The sequence below is a fragment of the Eumetopias jubatus genome, unplaced genomic scaffold (genome assembly GCF_037043125.1).
Source record: "Eumetopias jubatus isolate StellerSeaLion01/CBP00866 unplaced genomic scaffold, mEumJub1_p1.0 scaffold_8, whole genome shotgun sequence".
In the NCBI taxonomy this organism is placed as follows: Eukaryota; Metazoa; Chordata; class Mammalia; order Carnivora; family Otariidae; genus Eumetopias; species Eumetopias jubatus.
In genome coordinates this window covers 134,159,099-134,175,666 of record NW_028274814.1, presented here as the reverse complement: position 1 = coordinate 134,175,666, position 16,568 = coordinate 134,159,099, and the positions used below count along the sequence as shown (strand labels likewise).

At 44.4% G+C, this 16,568-nt stretch overlaps 1 protein-coding gene across 6 annotated transcripts in view; it reads left to right on the top strand.

Moving 5' to 3' along the window:
* Window positions 1–16,568, top strand: part of MRTFA (myocardin related transcription factor A) — a 192,814-nt gene that overhangs the window by 156,793 nt on the left and 19,453 nt on the right. The gene's annotated exons all lie outside the window — the stretch shown is intronic.

Below are 16,568 nucleotides of genomic sequence, written 5' to 3'. Positions count from 1 at the left end.
TTAAACAGGATCATTTCCCAGCATCTGTCATTCTCCTCAAGTAAATATGTGTCTCAGATTTAACAGTATATAAACCCTACCAAATATAGAGTGCCAGATAGCAGAGGATTACATATTCCAGGCCCTGAGTTTTCTTTAATAATGTCTGAAGCTCTGCATATCTTGAGGGAAAGGAAAGATGCCGCAGATAGGAAGCTCGTGTTTAAGTCCAAAGATTAAGACCAGAAATGCTGCTGTACCCAGAACGAAGACTCATAGAAGACACGGGTCATGTGTGGTACACTCTGTTCTCAAACAGAGCTTTCCCTACAGCCTTTCTCTTTGACTTTTAAAGGTGTACTAGGTCGTAAGGTTTAGGTGAAAAAGAAGAAAAATGTTCTGGCAGTGAGAGCTGCTGCAGAGGAATAACCTTTTAAAGGAAAGCATGGAAGTACTTCTGACCCAGACAAATGAGAAAAAAGTCTCCTGTAATCTTTCTGGATATGAAAGAAGAACCTTGTCTGTCTCTTCCTTGTCAGCCTTTTGTTATTCTATTGCGAATCCTTGAGAAAAGTGTAGAGTTGCATGTTTCTGTGCTACCGTTAATCCTCGGTTCGCTGTTTTCCCATGTGCGTGTAGTGGAAACAGCTGGGTACCTTGGCAAGCACGTGAAGAAATCATTAGTTTTGTCCGATAGATTCTCTAAGGACCTTGCTCCATGGCTTGAGTGAGCTTGTGTTTTCACTTTAAATGGCATTTCTGTGCACCCAACTGGTGCCATTGGTGACGCTTAACCACCGAATGGTTAGAAGAATCCAAAGAGTGTGAGGGCAGCACGGTTCAGAGAGGGCAGCCAGTTGCTGTCAGTCCAGAAGACTCACAAACTGCCTAACCCCTGAGAGGTGCTCAAATGTGTTGCTATGTGAAAAAGTGAACAAATTGGTCGTCTAGTTTTGACTGGCTTGTAGGTCTACAAATAGGCCCTGCATATCTCACATTGAAACTGTAAAGAATGGCTTTATGTAATGACTCCCCACCACTCTGTATTTTTAATAAACTTGGCTGTATCTTGACTCCCTAACCCTTAGTTCTGCAGTTTGACCCCTTTGTCGAGTTTTGGCTGTCAGTGTTAGCTGAGTGATGTACATAGAGATAGTGTGGCCCGTCGTAGCACTTACAGCTAATCTGTCCTTTCACGGGGCCCCAGCGTCAGCAGGAAACCTCCTGTTCATCTGATTATAGCGATCTTTGCAAGAAGAAATTTCTTTTAAACTCTGACAAGAGGTTATTTAATGGCTTGAAGTGTTAGGATTGATTACTATGATCCCTTATCTTCTGAAGCTAAATTTCTTCTTAATGATATTTTTATTTGTAACTTGGGAATTAGTACTTATATCGTTCTTCACCAAATGTCCAAACTGAGTTTCTGTGTTCTCTTTCCTTAGTATATATGTATCAAATCCATGTTGGTAAAGCTCTTTTTTAAAACTGATTTTTGTTTTTGTAACCCCTGAGAGGATAAACCAACTTCCTGAAGCCCCAGAGTTTCTTGTAATGAGAAAGAGGCTGTAATTTAACTTTGTCCTCTAGTAACTTGGGGATAACATGGGATCTTTTCCCCAGGTTACTAGAATTCAAAAGAACTAACTATGGGGCCACTGGCTGGCTCAGTTGGTGGAGTGCACAACTCTTCTTCTCTGGGTTGTGAGTTTGAGCCCCACGTTGGGTGTAGAGATTACTTAAAAATAAAATCTTTAAAAGCTAAAAACAAATGGGCGCCTGGATGGTTCATTCAGTTATTAGGCATCTGACTTTTTTTTTTTAATTTTATTTTATTTGAGAGAGAGAGCATGAGTGAGAGTGAACATGAGCGGGGGGAGGGGCAGAGGGAGAGGGAGAAGCAGACTCCCCACTGAGCAGGGAGCCCGATGCAGGGTTAGATCCCAGGACCCTGGGATCATGACCTGAGCCAAAGGCAGACACTTGACCGACTGAGCCATCTAGGCGCCCCCAAGCGTCTGACTCTTGATTTTGGCTCAGGTCATGATCTCGGTTTTGAGATTGAGCCCTGTGTCAGGCTCCGCACTGGGTGTGGAGCCTGCTTAAGATTCTCTCTTTCCCTTTCCTTCTGTCCCTGCCCGCCCCCCCAAATAAGATAAAATAAAAACAAAAGAACTAGCCGTAAGACCAGCCCTGTCCAATAGCACTTTTAGCAGTGATAGAAATATTCTGTAACACTAGCCACTAGCCATATGGGCTGTTTGAGCACGCGAAATGTGGCTAGGAGTGAAGAGCAGAATTTATAATTTAATTTAAATTAATTAAATTTTTTAAAGATTTTATTTATTTGACAGAGAGACACAGCGAGAGAGGGAACACAAGCAAGGGGGAGTGGGAGAGGGAGAAGCAGGCTTCCTGCTGAGCAGGGAGCCCGATGCCAGGCTTATTCCCAGGACCCTGGGATCACGACCTGAGCCAAAGGCAGATGCTTAAGGACTGAGCCATTCAGGTGCCCCTAATTTTAATTAATTTAAATAGTCACATGTGACTTGTGGCTCTTATATTAGTGGAGTTTTAGACCTTATTGTGCCACTTAGGAACAAGGTGACTTTGGCAACTCTGTTAACTTTTCTGAACTCAACTTCTACTTTTATAAGAAGGAAATAATAACCCTTCTTACCTACTCTTACCTAACTCCAGAGTTAATTTGGAAATTAGTTAGGTGATATATGGTTCATGCTTTTGAAACATAGTTGGGGCGCCTGGGTAGCTCAGTCCGTTAAGCGTCTGCCTTCGGCTCAGGTCATGATCCCAGGGTCCTGGGATCTAACCCTGCATCGGCTCCCTGCTCGGTGGGGAGTCTGCTTCTCGCCCTTCCTCTCCCTTTGCCCCTCTTCCCCTGCTCATGTTCTCTTTCTCTCTCTGTCTCAAATAAATAAAATAAAATCTTTTTTTAAAAAAATGAGAGGAGCATTAGCTTGGCTCTGCCACCATGCCCCCCACACATATATCTCATTAATGTCTCTCAAAACCAGTGTTTCGGAACAGGAACTATTTTTTTTTAATTTTATTTATTTATTTGACAGAGAGCAGGAGAGCGGCAGAGGGAGAGGGAGAAGCAGACTTCCTGCTGAGCAGGGAGCCTGATGGGGGGCTCGATCCCAGGACCCTGGGATCATGACCTGAGCCGAAGGCGGTTGCTTAACCAACTGAACCACCCAGGCGCCCCCAGGAACTATTTTTCAATAAATAAAATTCTTCTTCCATTTTTCTCCCTACCCACAGATTAAAAAACAGTTGCTGAAAATTGTTAAGAATCAGAGAACCACTGGACAACATGGTGTTCTGTTAAGATTGTTCCTATTTTGGTCATATATTAACAGGACTATCATTTTATTAGCTTACTCTCTACATGGCAGTGGATGTTTCTTCTTTAACCTCTCTTAAACAAAACAAATAAATGTCTGGGTAGGAAATAATGTTTTTTTAAATTTCTGGGCAACTTGCCAAGAGACAGAAATGTTCACCAGTGGGGACACAGTGGTGATTCCAGGGCGGATGAGGGTCTGGTTTGAGGCTGAATTGCCCTTTACTTTTAAAAACTTAGATTTAAGATGAAAGAATCATAGGCTTCAAGGAAATGTCATTTGTCTTGTTTTAAGTGAAGTGTTTCAGTGTTCAAGACTTACGCCCCAGTGGTTACTTTGTCTAGGTGGCGGCTGGGGTGAGAGCCAATCCTCACCCGGGCTTCCATCATTTCCCATTTGCTCCAGTCCACTTGGGAGTTGCTAGAAGCTCTGTGGTAGTCTCTGTGTCCCGTGTCCCTTTCCAGTAGGAGCCCAGAAAAGGCGTCCCCCAAACCCTGCAGTTTGCCCACTGCCTCTGGTCCAGTCTGTGCCCTCAGGCTCGTGCTTCTTCTAGATACTGACCCTCACAAATATTCCTGTGATCCATTTGGCTCTTTTAGATAAATAGATATCTTTCCATGAAAGAGCTAGTTGCCTATTTCTTTTTTAAAGTTGAGATCGAATTGGGGCACCTGGCTGGCTCAGTCAGAAGAATGTGTGACTCTTGATCTCAGGGTTGTGAGTTTGAGCCCCATGTTAGGTGTGGAGATTACTTAAATAAATAAATATTTTAAAAATAAAATTTTAGGGACGCCTGGGTGGCTTTGTCAGTTAAGTGTCTGCCTTCGGCTCAGGTCACAATCCCAGGGTCCTGGGATCAAGTCCTGCGTTGGGCTCCTTCCTCAGCAGGGAGTCTGCTTCTCCCTCTGCCTGCCACTCTTTCTCTCTCTGACAAATAATAAAATCTTTAAAATAAAATAAAATAGATAATTAACATAACATACTAGTTTCGGGTGTACAGTATAGCTTTTTTTTTTTTAATTTTTTAAGATGCAGAGAACCCTGCCTAATTATGTTTCTTTAGCCCAGAAATGTGACCCTTTCACTGTAGTTGAATATGAAGGTGACATGGCATTTGAGAAATACCATTATAAAATGTGTGTCGTAGGATTGGGGCTAACCCGATCCTAGATCTGAAGCCCAGAGAAAATTGTGTCAGGCACCTGGCCTCAGGAATTTTCTCTTTTATCTCAGGAGAAGACCAACTAACTGATCGTTTCACTCCCTGGGTGTTATATGTTACATTTCTGATAGATATCACGACCTCTTCCCTGCTACCGTAGGGTGTATTCGCTCAGTGGTCAGTGACTAGCTTCAGACCTCCTCCTTGGCCAGTTGGTAACAAATCCCAAAATAGGACTCTAGAGTGATTTGTATGTTCGTGTTCTGAACATATTCATTGTTGAATCCAAAGAAAAATCCAGCAGGGAGCTCTGTTGAACGGGCCATCAAAAGTAGTCTTCTTGATAAGAGTTCTTGATACAATTTAATATCTAAAAAGTATTGTAGTATTCAGTTTTATTTAATAATTCTTGAAGTGGGGCACCTGGGTGGCTTGGTTTGTTGGGTGCCTGACTCTTGATTTCGGCTCAGGTCATGATCTTGGGGTGGTGGGATTGAGCCCTGTGTCAGTCTCCGTGCTCAAGGCAGAGTCGTCTTGCCCTCTCCCTATGCTCCTCCCCCTGCTTGCTCTCTCTCTCTTTCGAATAAATTAATAAATAAAATCTTTAAAAATAATAATTCTCGAAGTGCCTGAGGTATCCAAGGCCAACTTCTTTTCAAGGTTATAAATGGAGTGAAGGAGTTTATAAAGTCACTTGTTGAAGCTACTCACAGATTTTACCTGCACAATTATAGCCATAAAGAATCACACACTCAAGGGGGGTGTGATAGTGTCTGATGATGTGGTGATTTAACATTTTCAGCCCAGTGGGATGCGATCTGCAGAAGGGCAAAGGTGGTTTGGAGCTTTTATCTACACAGATGACTTAAGCCTATTGATTATGGGCTTCAATAAGAGGCGGTAGCTTTGGGTATGTGTGTGTGCTTCACCAGGGAGGATACACTGGGATGATAATTAACTGATCCAGAGCATTAGGCTGGGCTGTGATGTGAGAGCTAGATAGAAACGTGCCTCTGGCATAGATGTCAAAGGGAAAATCAGAAGACCAAGTTCACAATCTTTGGCCCCTCATATTTTAACGTTTTGGAATTCAGTGTACCTGCTGATATTCATGCTATATAAGATTTTCCCCAGTCTTAAGTCTCTTTCACTGCCATGGGGTCAAGGTTGTGAGACTCTGGAGCAGCTTGCACTTCTGGGAAGGAAAAGATTCAGCATCCGAGTCTCCACTTTTACATTTATTCTTGGTCGTTGGCGTTCCTGCAGGTTTGGGTGGGGGTGACAACCCAGGTGCCAAAACAGGGTTGGTGGCAAGTTTGAGTACCAAAAAATGTGCATGAAGCACGTTTTCCGATTGTTAGTTTGGATTCTTGATTGCACCAGAGTGTGTGATCCCTTCCCCACACTCCACCACCCCAGCTCGTTTTCGATTCACATGGACTTAGTTCTGGTTTTCACTGTCATGGCCAGTCCCTGGAACTGTCGACACAACTCTTTAGTTAATGTCTTTGTTGCGGGATATTACGGTAGGCATTTTGGTATGACAGCTAAAAACAGTAAGACAAAAATTGGAAGTCGAGCCCAGTTAGCTGTCAGCATTTGATTCCACATGCACGCCGTTTCCTGCAGGAGAATGGCACAGAAAAAAAAGTTAAAACAGTAACAATGCTTCAAGTTTAACAGCCTGTAGCAGCTGGCAAAGCACTTTCACTTTATTTAGTGCTAACAGTCATCAGTGCAGTGGTTTGTAGAATTGCCATTTTGTAGATGAGGATACTGAGGCTCAGAGGGGTCCCATATACCACCACTGAAAGAAGCAGAGCCAGTCTGGTCTCCTGGCTCAAAAGCCCATGCTAATTCCTGAAGGTCACAGACTAATGGTTCTTAATGATAGGAATTTTACGATGATAGCCTGCTGTACTTTCCCCTGCAGTTTCAGTACTGAAAGTTGAAAACAGCATCAGATCAGGACCCATAGTTAGTGAAGTAAAGTGAAAGTTGGTAGTTGGTGAGAGTAATAACCCCTTCATTTTTGAGCCCCCCAGTAAAATTGCTTCCAAGTTGCAGCTTCTATCTACTGGCTATGAGGTTTGAAGGCCAGGGGCATCTTTCTACTTCTGTCAAAATAACCCTAGTTAGGTGCGCCTGGGTGGCTCAGTTGTTAAGCGTCTGCCTTCGGCTCAGGTCACGATCCCAGGGTCCTGGGATCCAGCCCTGCGTTGGGCTCCCTGCTCAGCAGGAAGCCTGCTTCTCCCTCTCCCACTCCCCCTACTTGTGATCCTTCTCTCGCTCTGTCTCTCTCTGTCAAATAAATAAATAAATAAATAAATAAATAAATAAATAAATAAATAAATATCTTAAAAAAAAAAATAACCCTTAGATGAGAGCCTCTTGACTTCTCTTGTGCCATTGATGCTCCTTAGAAAATCTTACACTGTCCCTTTGCCACACAGTTGCCCGGGCAGGTTCCCAAGTTACAGCACAGTTACGGAGAGTCATAGATGCTTTGCAGCAGTGTAGTGTGCCCCAGGTTAAAAGCCCCTGCTCTGCCTGGATACAGAATCCTAAGATTCTGATTACACCTAAAGGTGGCGTAAACCCTTATACACCAGTGACACAGCTGACTTCTGCGCTTTCATCACTCAGGTGTGTAAGTGTCCCTCCCCTGATTCCAGCAGTCCTCTGGGCTCCTCGCACTACTTTTCTATAGCCGCCTTCTATTGAGTGTGATCGCCAGGCTGTAGATACAAACAGTAAGGTATGGAATCCATCTCAGCCAAAATAGGCCCTCACCGGGTGTGAGGGGAATGGCGAAAAGACCTGATCCTTTGACTCTCAGAAATGCACACTTTGCAACCCAGAGCAGTGAACCTGAAAGGGGCTCAGGAGATTAAACTCTACTAATTTGTGGGCACCTACATAGATAGCAGATTTGAAATTTTGAACTAAGCTGTTGAAAAAAGTTATCAAGTCCTTCCTAGGTGTACATTGTGGTGACTCAGCCCCTGGTGGTGGGGAGCGAGCAAATAAAAATCCTTTCTCATCTGCGGTGCCACCTTTCCTCTGCCTTTCGGACTTAGCCCAGGAATCTGCATCCCAGAGAGAGACATGCTAATACCAGTGACTCTCCACCTGCACTTGGAGGAACACTGGACCAAAGGCTGCTGGTATCTTTTCCCTTTTCATTTTTAGTTGTGGTATAGATCATTGTTACTGTCTTGTCTCAGGAGTTCTGAAATAAAGGATAGCCTGTCTGCGTGATTCAAGAGTTGATGACAAATTTCCAAGACTGTTGAGGCTGCTGCTTATGGAATGGCCAGGTTTGGACAGCTTATGAGTCCGTCTCCAATGCTGAAGGCCCCTTACCATGTCAGTGGTCCATTAGGCCAAGTTAACGAACTGCCTGGAGTGGTGTGACAGGCTTCTGTGCTAGGCCAAGGGATGGGGCAAAAGGCTCCATTAACTTTGGAAGGAGTTTAGTTATGTCAAAGAAGACTCCTTCTTCTGCTCTATTGGCCCCTTCAGGAGAGGGCTGGAGGGAAAAGGAATGGGAGAATGTGTGTCCCCTTGACGTTTTTTGAGGTTATATCTGAAGTCCTTCCTTCTGTCCCATTGCCAATATTAGAGAAAAGAAGAAGGCAGCATCTCTTTCCAGAGGAATAGCCAGGAGAAGAATTAAAATGTGAAAGATCAGATTAAAATCATTGAGGTTTTTGTTTGTGGTTTTTTTGTTTTGTTTTATAGCTAACACATTTTGGGGGGGAAAAGGAGATATGTGATCAGAGATTATCTTTTGTGTCCCCCATCTCCATCCCCTCCTCCTACCTCTGTTAATGCTGAAATATACACAAATAAAAAGATCTGAATTAGAGAATCAGAAGAACCAAAGTCTAGTCTCCATTCTGTAGTTGATTAGGATGTGCTCTCAGGCAAGTCAGTTCTCCAGTATGAATTGTGGAAAATAGTAAGTCCCTTGTAATTCCCAACACACTGTACAAACGTCAGGGAGAACATGGAAGCCATTTGCAGCAACTCTGTTTGCGTTACTCGTGGGAGCCTTTTTTGTCTATCTCTAGATTGGCAGATACAGTCCTACTTTATTTCTTCTCCCCATGTCATTTTCTCTAGTACCACTTGAAAACAGAGTAACGGCCGAAGTCCTACAGGGCCCTCTCTCACCTCTCTCTCCATATCCTGCCACTCCTTGTGCACTCTGCTCTGCCACCCCCGCCTCCTGGATGTCCTCTGTCTCTCAGGCAGGTTCCCACCCAGGGCCTTTGCTCTTGCTGCGCTTCTTGCCTGGAAGGCTCTTCCAACAGATGGCTGTAGGGCTCACCCCCTTCCTCAGGTCTTTGTTCAGATGGCACACGAGAAGGTCTTTCCTGACCCTCCAGAGAGTGAAATGCTCCTGCCCCCATAGAATGACTCTGTCATTCAGCTCCTGCTTTATATTTCTTCGTGGCACGTATCACTTCCTACAGTGTTATATGTTCATTTGTTTTATGTGTCATTCTTCACTAGAGTGTAAACTGCAGGAGAACATGGCTATCCCAGCACCAAAACAGTCTGACACGTAGGCTGTCAGTAAATATTTATTGGGAGAATGAGTAATTAACTGTTAGCACATCTTAACCTCTTAGGGGACATAAACCTCCAGACCCCATTTCCTCACCTCTGATTTCTCCACCTGGTGCATAGTGTGCCCTGGCAGCCCACTGGCCTGGCTCCAAGACCAGCAGCCACTTCCTAAGTGTCAGTAATCCTCTGGATACTGGGCAAGCCTTACTTTGTCTAACCTGCCCACTGCTGCCGTCTCTCTTCTACCTACTCTTGTTCTTGAGGCTTACTCCTGATACCAGCTCTGCCTAGCCCTCTCCTGCCTCGGAGAGCCGCCCTGGGTTCCTTTGCTGGGCTCTCTTCCTCGTTAGTGATGAACTGAATCACTTCAATTCTGGGATTCTCTTAAGATTCACCCTGGGAATTATCTTCAGTTTCTACATAACCTGTCACATTATCTTTGGATGACATGATGCACACACATACACATAGACACATATACACACGTGCACACACTTGCACATCTCTTAATAGGATGTCTCATGATCAGCTCGTATCACATGCTAACTGAACACAGTCTCCCACCCTGTCCCAAGCTTACTCCTCCTATATCCCCAGTCTGGGAGTGTTAATGGCACAACCCTTCACCCAGTCATTCCACTTTATTCTTCTAAATGGCCTCTTGATCACTACTACTCGATCTTGCAAAGAGGCAGGTCTTACTGTTTTGCCATTCCTAGTGTCATAATTGATTTCAGGCAGGGGTCATCAGTAGATGCTAAAACAATGAGGTGGGTGGTGGTTAGGGAACAGGATTATTCACATGGCCTCAAAATGTTACCCCCACAGATTACATATTAATTACAAAGGAGGAAGTGCTACTTTTAAGATGGAGACATCTCCTGTCACCTTTCAAACTTTTAGCACTGTCAGTAGTTGGGCAACATGGTATTATGTGTCTTCTAATACTAAGAGTTACACATCACCTGTGTAGTCTCCTTGCCAAAAGTGTTTAACCTAAATCTAATCTTGAGGAACCAAATTCAGAATATAGGACATTCTTTCTGCAAGACAGATGGCTTAGATACTTAGGTCAGTGTCACAAAAACCAAAAAAGGCAAGAGGTACTATTCTAGATTGTGACTGAAGGGACGGCAACCAAATGTAGTGCGTGGTTCTCAGTTAAATCCTGGATTGAGGGGGAAAATCTAAAAGGTTATAAAAGACATTTTGGGGGGCAACTGAGGAAATTCAAATATGAACTGTAAATTAGATTGAATTATTGAATCAATGTTAATTTTCTTAGGTGTGATAAAGATATTTTTGTTCTATAGGAGAATGTCCTTATTCTCAGGAAATGCACACTAAAGAATTTGGGGATGAAATGTGTTGATTGATATCTGCAACTTTCAAGTGATTCTATAAACAAAAATTGTGTGTATGTGAGAGAGAACAAATATGGCTAAAAGATAACTGGTGGATCTAGGTCAGAGTTATAGGGCTGTTCATTATTCTTTCAGTGTATTTGTAGGTTTGATAGATTCAGAATTAAAAGGGGATGCAGGGAAGGGGGAGCATATGAGTGTAGACATGGGGGTGAAATGAGTATGTACCAATTACAAGCTGTGTTTCTGCTCATTTTATTTTTTCATATAAAACATCAAGTTTGAAGTATCCCCTTACCCCCCATGCAGGTCTGTTTAAGTCACTCCCTTGGTTAATGTGGTGGCTACATATGGTTGAAAAATATCATGCCACTTTCTGCTGGCCCCCTTGGTTTCTGATGAGAAATTTGCTATCATTCAGATTGTTTTCCCTCTGGCTGCTTTTAAGTTTTTTCTTTCATTTTCAAAAGTTTAATTGTGATGTATCCTGGCATGAATTTTTTTGGGTTTATCTTTTTTGGGATTTGCTCAGCCTTTGAATCTGTAGACTTAGGTCTCTTGTCGAATTTGGGAAGTTTTCAGCCATTTATTTCTTTAAGTACTTTTCAACCCACCTTTTTTCTTCTTCATCCAGGGCTTGGATGATATGATGTTGGTTTTTTGTTTTTGTTTCTTAAGATTCTATTTAATTATTTGACAGAAAGAGACACAGTGAGAGAGGGAACACAGCAGGGGGAGTGGGAAAGGGAGAGGCAGGCTTTCCGCTGAGCAGGGAGCCTGATGCGGGGCTCGATCATAGGACCCTGGGATCATGACCTGAGCCGAAGGCAGATGCCCAACGACTGAGCCACCCAGGGGTGACCGTGTTATCACTGAGCCATGGTGAAAGTCCTGACTCTTCACCAGCCCTCCTCTGACATCAGCAGGAAGGGGAGGGGTGTCTTATTTCTCCCAGGTGGGTTATAAGTCTAGGCTTCCTGTTTGGTCTCCACTTATTCCTTGGGTGGGGAGCATATCGTATTTATTACTGGCTGGTGAGAATGAAAGCCCCAGCTTCCTACTTGGCCTTCTTTGACACCTCTGGACAGGGGTATTGGAGAGCTGTATTATAATAGCCTTGCAACGATGGGGAGTCTAGACTCCTGGTGGGGGGTTGAGGCCATTGTTTGTTGTGGTGTCTATCTGGAATAGAATGATTATTGTCTAAAAGTTTTCTGTTTGGCGAGGTTGCCCTTTTTCTGGTCCTTCGGCCAGTGAGAGTAGGTTTTGTTGTGGCTTTTTTGTCTGCCTCCACTGGCATTTCCAGATTGTTGGCTTCTTCAGCTCCAAGTCTGGGATGTATGAGATAAAGAGGAAACCCAGGGAACTCACCACTATATCATTCTTTGGGTCCCAAGGTCCCTAGCCAGTTTGCCTTCTTCTCTTCACCTTTCAGAATGAACTTAGATTTGTTTGTTTTACTACTTTTTTTTTATTAAGTAAACTCTACCCCCAACGTGGGGCTTGAACTCATGACCCCAAGATTAAGAGTTACATGCTCCTTCACTGAGCCAGCCAGGCAGGCACCCCTACTTACATTTGTTTTATATATAACATCCAGAATTTTAAGTTGTACTTAGCGGGAGGAGTAGAGAACAATAGGTCTGCTCCATCTTCCCAGATGCAGAAGTTCCTGCAGTAGCACATGAAGGGTCTTCGTGGGCTAGACTCTGCCTCCCCTCCAACTTCATTGTCCCCACACGACCTCCTCCTGGGTCCCACCATATCAGACTACTTGTAGCCCCTTGAATTTGTTGTGCTCCTTTGTACCTTCATGCTCTTGTTCTTCCTTAGCCTCAGATGACCACTCCCTTTCTTGTCTGTCTGTAGTGTTTCTGTTTTGTTCATTTGGGTTTTCTCTGTGAAATCTACCAGGAAAGTTCTTACACTCTTTCCTTGAGCTGAATTTTGCCTCTTCTGTCCTATGTAGCACTTTAAATTGCCTCTATAATTGTACTTCCATCTTGTACTGTAATTATTTGTCTTTTTCTCTAACCAGACCATGAACTGCCTTTGAGGGTTGGGACCCTATTCTGTATATCTTTGTCCTCAGTGACTAGCATAATAGTTACTTAAGAATTGTTTCTTGGACAGATGGATGGATGGATGGCTACATTTCTAATTTCCCACCTGGATTATTAAATCTATTTATCCCCCCCCACCACCACCAAACCCCCAACTTACATATCCACTGTGTGTATGCCTGCTGCTTCTATTGTGGAAAAAGAAATCCATCAGGCTTGCCTGAAGGAAAGCCTCCTCGGGCTGTGGCACTCCATTGACGCCTGTTAGTGTACTGTGTTCATAGCCTTTGAGTTCCTCTGAGTGTAGACTTGGTGGTGAGCTTCTGGCAAAAGTATCTTATTGAGGATGGGAACCATCATTTTTCTTATATCAACACCTAATAAAGTGACATTCTGACACAGGCACTTAATAAATACTCCTTAATGATAACGAGGAAATGAGTCCTGATGGCTAATTGCTGTCTTTCCTCACTGAGATGCATTTCCAGAACTGTTTTGTGGGTTGTAGAAGACTTTGACTTGCCTACATGTTTAAGTAAATCTGGGACTGATTTAATGTCCTAATTTAATGCTATAGGTTGGTTTTTAAGGGTCCTTACACTTACTGTCTAGTGCTAGATTAAATCCTGACTGCTCAATCCCTGTGCTCCTGTACTGTAAGCCACAAAGCTCAGTGGATACACTGAGTGTAGCATTGAACTCCTCCTTGGAAGCTGATGGCAGTATATTTTTTAAAAAATTAAAACCATTTTTCTCTTTTTAGTTCACAAGGCCCTCATTCAATTAAGGCAGCAAAAATGTAGGGGGAGAAAGAAAATGGGCACTGGAGAGAGGGAACAGAATATAAATTGGTGGCTATAGCCAGCCAGGGGCGAGACCCACATCTAGAACTGAAACTGTGATTAAGAACGTCACACCTCTTAGCCACTTCTGTTCATTTGATTTCCATGAGGAGCTTGGTTATTTTTCCTTTCCGTATGTGCTTCACACTTCCCTTTGTGCACACAAAGCAGTAAAGTGTCCCAGTGGAACCAGCTTCCAGACAGTGGGAGTAAAGGGCCAGGAGCTGCCCTCGCACCCCAAACATGTATATGCTTGCAAGCCATACCACAGCTCTTGGGTGTGTATCGGTTTTGGGGGCTTCTCTCTCAAAGACTGCCTTCTAGGAGTTTCCGGGGAAATGAAATTTCTGAGTAACATCCTGGCTCTTGTGGCAAAGCCATTAAGGCAGGTAAGGAGGAGGGAGTTGGAGGTCCAAGGTGAATGTAGCCCTCCTCATTGGACCCATATTTATGGGTTAACTCTGAGTCTTTCCGGGTCTTTCTACAACGAGCAGAGGCCTAAACTTTAAAAACGATTTTCTGCTTTGTTGCGACTGCTTACAAAGCCTAAGGTGATTTTGACTACTCACTGCCGCTCACTCCTCCGAGGAAGCCTGGGGCTTACCTTTAACCACCCTGCGTCTCTTTCACTAGCTTCGCCTTCATTGCTGCAATGTGGCTTACAGCACAGCCAGCTGGATGCGTGCGGGAATGCCCTCTCCTCCCCGAGACCCAGTGCACGGAGGGCCCTGGCTGCCCCAACTCCAGTTTCTCCCCACGGAAGCCCGAGGAGTGGCCTACAGGAACCCTGACAGAAACCTGGAGGAAGGGGGCCGTTGCTCCCTTCTTCTGTTGGAAATAGCTATTGAAGTTGCTGAACCTGCTCTCAGAGAGCAGAGTTAGCAATGGGGAAAGAGTAGCACAGAGCAAGTGGGCTACTCACGGACTGGGAGAAACCAACACACGTGTCAGAAGGTTGGGACCAGAGAAGAAAGGATAGGCAGAACTAGAGCTGGGCTGGGGCCCGCCACTCGATGAGTGACCTCCCAGGTTACTGGGCTGTTAGCTTCATCATGGATAAAATTAGAAGGAGGGTCCTTACGTCGTGGGTTGGTACTAGAGGTTTCAGCATGGTTATAATGTTGTTATAAAATCTTGTGGGATTGGTAATTACTGTCTTGTGTCTTGAATTCTTTTCTTGGTCCTCATTTCTGGTTCTCTTGCTCAGGCCCTGAGCAGTGGGATGAATTCCTCTGGTCTCTCATTACCCCTCCCACTTGTTTCCTAGTATCAGTGCTGGAGGCTGCCCCTTAAGCTCCAGGGTGAGCCCCAGGTTTCAGACCGTGGCTTTCTGTGCTTGCGGTCACTTTGAACCCCTCTTCGCACCTGTTGTGGTCAGGGCTGTGGTCAAGCTGACCTTTCCAGTTGCCTGCACTCAGCACTCCGTTCAGGCAGTACGTGTAATTGAAGCCTCCTTGCCTCCCCATCCGATAGGGTCGTCCTTCTCCACCTTTTGAAGAAGTTAAGAAATCAACCCAGAGGAATGGGAAGAAGTCTGACTCGAGGGTGAGATAGAGTGAGGTTGTCATCCTAACTCTGTCACTTGTTAGCCTTTCCTAGCTTCTGGAGCCTGTCCTTATCTATAAATTGGAGTATTACCTACCACATGGGATCATTAGGAGTATTAAATCAGATAACATGTTTTAAATATCTGGAACAGTGCCTACCACATAAGTAGGCCCTCCATAATTATTAATCTCTCCTTTGCTGTTACTTGAAAATACCCTTACCAAACAGGAAGTCATATATGCGACAGCCGGTTCTCCTGCCTCTTACCCCCTTGGTGCTACATCATCCTTAATAGGCTCCCCTTCAATCTAGAAATTCTGTGCTTTGTGAGTTGTTTTTCCAGAAATTGGATTTGTGCCTTACCCCTTGGGATAGCCAAGGTAGGTAGCAAACTAGCCGGGGTTCTAGATAGGTGTGTGGCTGTGGTATTAACACTAGCAGGCGTGTGTGGGACTCGAACCCATGATTCAACTGCATCACTGCGTCTGGTGATAGCAGCACTTCATGTCCGTCTGTGTGCGCTCCATTTGCTTCAGAGCACTCCACTTTCATCTGACTCACAGGAGTCCTGAGCGGCAGGCAGATTCTCACTCTGCAGAAGAAGAAAATGAGACCCAGAACTCAGTCCCCTGTATCACGCTACTAATGATTGGTAGAACCCAGGAAAACACCAGTTTTTTTTTATTTTGAGCCTTGATTTTTCTATCCGGAAATTCTGTGAAGTTTTGAACCCAGATGAAAGCCTGAATTCTGGCCATGCAGGTGAAAGTTTAGAAAGTTTACAGCTCTGCCACAGAACCCTCTCACTTTCCTGTCACTAGGGTACACCTTGTGTCCATTTCTTACAGAATATTCATCAATTCATTGAATGAATTATGTGCTGGGCACCGTAGGCCCCGGGATAGTGTCAGAAACAAAGGAAAGAGTCCTGTCAACCAGTTAGAAAGAATGTCTGATGGTGATGAGTGCTGTACAGAAGAATAAGGCAGAAAGGAAGCTAGGGGTGGTGGGGGAGACACTGAGTTTTCTTTCGCTTTGATTCTTTGTATTTACTGTTTCCTCCATGAGAGTGGCCCATCACACCCTATTACCAGATTCTGGCATATGAGGGCTTTTGGAGACTGGTTTTGGAGTTGAACCAGCTTTACCCAGTAGAAGCAGGTGCAGGAGCTGTCTGCTTACCCACTGAATTGCTCAAGACCTCCCCAGATTAGGGCTGGGATAGCCTGGAGGGTGCCCTGGAATGCTCTGGTAGGTGGGGAGGGAGGCTGTGCTGGTTTTTCTTAGAGATTATTTGTGAAATCTAGAGCTCCCCCTGCTGTTAGAAGATGGGGAGGCTCTCAAGTGATCTTTTTAAATGATTGTTTTTTATCCTAAGATTTCAGAAATGTTTGTTTTTTAAATAAGGACTGCTGGGACATTTAGATCTTTCTGCTGGGACTGTTGTTGCTGAGGCCCAGCCCCCAGGAGCGGGGTAGGGGGAGGAAGCACAAAAGCCTGGGCAGGATAGGGTCATATCTGTGCTCTTGCTACTTTTAGCTTCTCCCCTGAGCTCCTACCACTAGAGCAGCCTAGCAAAAGTTATCTCCACACACAGTTTCACAGCTGTTCTGAAATTCTAGGGCAGCAGAAGTGAAACTGCCCACTGTCTTGTAAATTTCTCT